The following is a 6000-nucleotide window of genomic DNA, read 5'->3' on the forward strand; positions in this document are numbered from 1 at the left end:
CTATAATTTTTCGGGACCCGAAATGAGGCCAAAAGTGTTTTTCTCTGCGTGGTTCTCTGCAAATCGTCATTGCTGTTAGAATTTTTGTATTTGTGGCGAGAGGTTTTCAGTAAAGAATAGGAAACGTCAAGTCTCCACACACAAAAAAAAAAAGTTACTGTTACAGTGTTACCAATTTTGGTTAGTTATGGACACTGATGGATTTCCTCGAATGTGTGCAGTCGGAAATTTTAGGATTTAAAATGTTCCGAGTTGAAAATTTCAGAGGTTTTGGTCTTAGGATGAAATCTCTTGTAAAGGAAAAAATGCAGGGTTTTCACCCATGGATTCGGATGGATTTTAATCGTCGTCTTGATATTTTTTTGAACTTAAATTGTACTCGTAGTATATCCATGTTATAGCTGGTGGGGTGGTAGAACCTAAGCGTAGTTCATAGGCGCTTTGCACTGGAAACGGTTTTCGTAGTAATGGGCCCTGTTATCTGATACTCCGTACTAATACTTCTTTTTCCATTCGTGTACCAGAGTTTTTCTTTTTTCATTCGTGTACCAGAGTTTTAAAACAATCGGAAAATAATAAGGGAAATGATTTTAACACTCTTATTTTAGGGAAATTTTTAAAAATGGTCCCTCTAGTTTGCACGAGTTTTCATTTTCGTCCCTCTACTATTAATTGTATCAATTTTAACCCTATAGTTTTCATTCCATCTCAATTTCGTCCTTCTCCCTGACGCCGTCCATGAAACAAACGGAATTGAAGGGCAAAATTGTCATTTTCTCTCAAAGAGGGACCAAATTGAAATTTTATGCAAACCAGAGGGATTATTTTTAAAATTTTAACCATAAGTAATGTATTTGACAACGGAATTATTTTTTATTGGGTAATCAAACTATATTGAAAAATTTATATTTCATTACACATTACAAAAATATTAGAAAATGCACAAATCAACCCCTTAGCTAATGTCTTTGTATCATGTTTTTATATTCTTCTTATTTTTTCACCCAATAAAAAAATGTTTAAAATCCGTGTTTATTTGTTATATGAGTGATCTTATGAGTAAGTCCCAAAATAAATACACTTATACCCATATTTTAATGTATTTGATCTTTTAATATTTAATAGTGTTTCATTGCTTAATTAAACACAATTGCAAGATTTCTAAATACTACTGAACAACTTTTTCTTTTTAATCATGTGACAAAAAAAATAATCATAGTGAAAATTCAATTGAAAAAAAAAATACAAGACCAAGACAATTAACATAAGGGTTGTTTTTCGAATTTTCTCATATTGTTTGTGATGTATATAATAAAAACTTTACAAAATTTCAACATATTTTTTATTATTCAATATAAAATGAGATGAGAAATATATTATATATGATGTATTTTAAATTTATTTACAAAAACAAAAGTAAAAAACAAAATTATAGAAATAGTCTCTCTAGTTTGCATGAAATCTCAATTTAGTCCATCTGTGAGGAGAAATGACAATTTTGTCCTCCAATTCCGTTTGTTTCATTAACGCCGTAAGTGAGAGGGACGAAATTGAGACAGAATGCAAATTATAGGACTAAAAGTAACACAATTGATACTGGAAGGACGAAAATGAAAATTCATGCAAACTAGAGGGACCATTTATAAAAATTTCCCCTTATTTTATTCATTGGCACTCTTGTTTTGTTTATTTACGTGAAAGTACCAATTTGCCTTTCAAATGCAAAAAGTGATTTAAAAAGGGTAATTTAGTAATTTCACATAAATAGAAGACAAAAATGGTGTATCAATGGATAAAAGGGGGTGTGAAATTCATTCCACAATAAAAGAACAGCCGTGCTACTTGCACATACACTTTTATGGGGCCCACCTCGGGTCCCACCAATATGATCTGAACCGCTCATTACTTTTAAAATAATTTTTTAAGAGTATTTGTAAAAAATCAACTTGATAAGATATCGGTAAGGGTTTTATCAAAAATGTCTGATTTGCCTTGCTATTTCTGATAAAGCTCTTACCGATATCCTATCGAGTTGATTTTTTACAGATACTCTTACAAAATTATTTTAAAAATAATAAGCGGTTCGGATCATATTGGTGGGACCTAAGGTGGATCCCATAAAAGTGTATGTGCAAGATTTGTGTAAAAATATATGTGTCCTTAGATTTATTGATAAAAGAATGGTCAATAATGTCTTCAGAGTTGACCTGATGAATGAGCCGCTATTTCAAAATTCACGATGTTTAGTGTTGAGTCTGGATTGATATGGCTCTCTCTTCCACAATTTGCTACCACTGGTTCCTTAAAAACAGAGTGGTCCTTTGGGAGTTTTTGCAGATTTAAAAAAAATAAAATAAAATTTACCTTAGCAGCGGGAAACCAAAGAAGAAAGTCAAGCCGTCGGTGTTCTCCAAGAAGACTTCTAGGTCAACAAATCATTTTTCTTATATCCTCCTCCTATATATAAAGGAGGAGTTTTTCGGAGGTTTTTCCAATTTCGGACCAATTTACTCTTTAATTTTGGCCATATTACCAGTGGCCCAACCAAAACTCAGCCCATATCAGGCTGCCACGTGTTTTCCCCTTTACCTCCCTCCCTCCCCCGAAATCCACACCAGGACGACAACATGAGAGAGAGAGAGAGAGAGAGAGAGAGAGAGAGAGAGAATGGGGGATCGGTCCATGGAGAGAGAGAGAGAGAGAGAGAGAGAGAGAGAGAGAGAGAGAGAGAGAGGAGGAGGAGGAGGAGGAACGATCGCCGACCACAACCGAGCCACCCACCGCCAGGGACGACCACCACAGCTCCCAGTACCCGCCCACCACCACCTCCGGCGACCACCGGTGCACCCCTTCGAGAAAATCGCCTCCCCCAGTCGCAACCACCGGCGCCAAACCCACCTACCGCCAAGGTCTCTCTTTCTCTCAACGGCTCAACCGCCACACCCCCACCTGCCGCCAACGTCCTTTCCACCTTCCACACGAACGGCCATCCGAGACCAGATCGCGTCTCTCCTCTGCTCTCTCTCTATCTCTCTCCCTCCGAAACTCTAGACCTCTCATCATTCGGTGTTCCCGCGGGATTCGTGATGATTTTGGTCCATCGATTTCTGCTGGCTTCTTTATTACGCTGCTAGCGGGTACTGGATCTCCGGGTATTGTGGGCTGAAGGTCGATCTCTGCGTGTTTCGTCGTCGTCGGTAAGTACTTCCGGATCTGGTTTAGGTCTTTGTCGCCTTGCTTCGCGCCGACTGCGGTGTGGTTTTATTTTTTGGAGCGTTTGTGGTCTTGTGTATTGCGTAGATTATGGTTTCTGTTTGTGGTCGGCCTGCGTGCCTTAGCTTTGTTTGGGCGCGTGTTGGTTGTGGTTCTTGGTGGGTTATTAGATCCTCATCAAGTTCATGCTATGTGATAGGATCAAAGTTTGATTGCGATAATAATTTGATAGGTTGCTTTGTAACCTTATTTTTAGTTCCCCTCAGGAAATCTTCGTGATGCTCTATCTCTGACATTCACGCAGATGCAATATATAACGTAGCTTCACCAAATCTTTAAGTAACCAAGAACACTCATAATAGAAATTCAGAGCTCCACATATAGAATTCAAGTTTGATGTTAATAGTCGTGCTAATTTTATCTCTTACATTTTTGTTGTATTTCCCTTGTACATATTATAGACAAGGATTTGGACTATGACGATTTGGCTTCGGGACTAAAGGAAGCTCTTCAAAATGACAAATCTGTGTTTCATGCTGATTGTCTTCAGAAGTACACTGGTATTTTTGCTTCCCTTTTAGCCTTTGACTATTCACTATTGATTTAGATGTGTTATTGCATGAATCTATGTTAAGAGAACTCTCTCTCCCGTATGCAACTGACGAAATGAGGATGGTAGCTGCGATTGATAAAATTAGTTTCATGTTTTCCCATATTTTTCTATAGCCAAAGATAGTAGGAGATTGGCTTGTGTTAGTCATCTAAGAACGCACATTTGGCCTGTCTCGGCAACGACATGCAATTATTATCTTACAAGGCTGGATTTTGTGTTATGGGGGATAGTTTGGAGAGGAAGAGAACTATATTATCCAACCTGTTTTGTTTTCTCTCCAAAATTTGTCAAATTTCGAGAGAAAACAAAATTGCCCATGAAAATACAAAAGAAGAAAGGTAAACCTCACCTATGTCCTTGTTTCTCATGCTTTACTTTCCAACTCCTTGAAACGTGATAGTGAGAAAATAGTCATTTATTTTCTGAATTTCTGTCAGTATTGTTGGTCTCAATTCATGACACCATATAAAATAGTGAGGAGATGGCTTCCTGATTGTATGTTGGGTGATTTATGTTTTGAGTGCACCCTTTTTTGAACAACTATTTTAAAATGTGTGTATTATGCAGGGCATCGTGTTGTGTCAATGAGGAAAGCTTTAGAAGGTGCGATACGTCTCAATGTTGATTTAGTTGAGGTGAACTTTGCCATTCTAATATCAATTTAAATAAGCTAGAAGTTGTTAGCACTCTATTTGTTTGGATAAAGCCAAAAATAGCAAAAGCTACAAGTCATCTGGCACAAACTTTTCCAGTTTCCTATTTGAAATATTCTCAGGCATAGTTTCTTTCGGTGGCGTGCTATCAAGATTAGACTTCACAGTTGGGCTATGGTTAAGGACTGGGGTACCATGCCTCCAACGCTCTAAAATTATTTCCCACCTTTTACTTGCCCTTCTTTGTGGGCAATGTACAGTTTCCAAGAACTTTTGCGTTTTGAAACGTCAACAACATTGGCATTACGAGATTTTGAGAGGTTTTGTTGCAAATGATTTCACAGTATCAGGAGGAAGCTTGCTTTGCTACCATGGTCAAGTGCATATAGGAGAATAGAGCTCTAAAGTTATCAGAGGACTGCATGCACAACCTAATTTGCTTGTGGACTAAATTGTTCATGATGTTAGGAGTCCTATTTGTTTGGAACAACCACCTACCGCCCTTTCGTTGTAATGGTTATCTTGCATGATAAGAAAAGTAAAAATGCAATAATTCGTTTTCTCACTCTAATACTTTTAGTTACTTATTATGGTAGCAAGAATTTTTTCAGCGTATGGTTTCCTTAGTTATATTGATCTCGTCTTGTGCAGGTTGAAATACTAAACCACCTGTTTGCAAGCTCACAGACTACCATAAGGAGAAGTGCAAACAACAAATAAAGGAAAAAGACCGTGCTAAAAGCAAGGTAATGGGTTTTTACTCTTGATACAGTCTATGCAATTGATCAAGTGGATTGGCTGATAGAAGCAATATTGTATTTTCAATTTGATGTATCTTCATTTTGGTTTTTAGCTAATCGCCATCAGTATTGCTTTAGCGACTCATTATCAACTTGTTTGTTATGTCTATCTCTTAGTGCAGTCTGAAGTGACTTTACAGAAAGGAGATTGCAAAGAAGTTTGTTTTCTGTTAAAACTGTAAGATCTTTATCTGATATTTTGTACTTGGTTTTACGTTCCCGTGTTTGTACTTCCTGAAGCTCCTAATACAGAGAGCTAATATTAATATCATGGATGCCATCGATTTATTTTTTAAAAGCAAGAGAGCAATAAAATTCTCCCAACACTTTCCAACGTCATTGATTAAGCTTTGTGTAAATACTGTACAGGAAATTGTAGTAGATTGTAGATGCCCCTTTCACCTAATATATCATGGGATACAGGATAGTCCAATGGAACCATCCCATGAGTTGATAGGTCGTCCGAATAATTATTTTACCTACCCAAGGAGTTAAACAATCAAAAAAGCAATGGGTACCTCGGTTGGATTCTATATGAACCTTCGAGCTCATCAATCATCAATCCATCTAAAGCCAAGCAAGTTTCATCCCAACCAAGGTATGCATTTCTTTTTTGATATTCTGAGAAAATGCAAGAAAATCAAATGAAAGAGACTCCAATTTGAATCTCATTTTTGCTTACTGGGTTTCAATTGATTGGTGAATTGCAGAGCTTTTGTGT

At 37.1% G+C, this 6000-nt stretch overlaps 1 long non-coding RNA gene across 2 annotated transcripts; it reads left to right on the forward strand.

The window, feature by feature from the left end:
* Positions 1–2964: 2964 nt before the first annotated feature.
* On the forward strand, positions 2965–5751 carry LOC131318937 (uncharacterized). Of its 2 annotated transcripts, none has more exons than XR_009197836.1 (3): positions 2965–3197; positions 3675–3773; positions 4394–5751. It is a non-coding gene; the product is annotated as an uncharacterized LOC131318937 (long non-coding RNA). The 2 variants fall into 2 exon arrangements; XR_009197837.1 differs by lacking the exon at positions 2965–3197 and having other exon boundaries at positions 3643–3773; positions 4394–5225; positions 5402–5751.
* The last annotated feature ends 249 nt before the right edge of the window (positions 5752–6000 follow it).

This window comes from Rhododendron vialii, chromosome 3a (genome assembly GCF_030253575.1).
Source record: "Rhododendron vialii isolate Sample 1 chromosome 3a, ASM3025357v1".
NCBI classification, from domain to species: domain Eukaryota; kingdom Viridiplantae; phylum Streptophyta; class Magnoliopsida; order Ericales; family Ericaceae; genus Rhododendron; species Rhododendron vialii.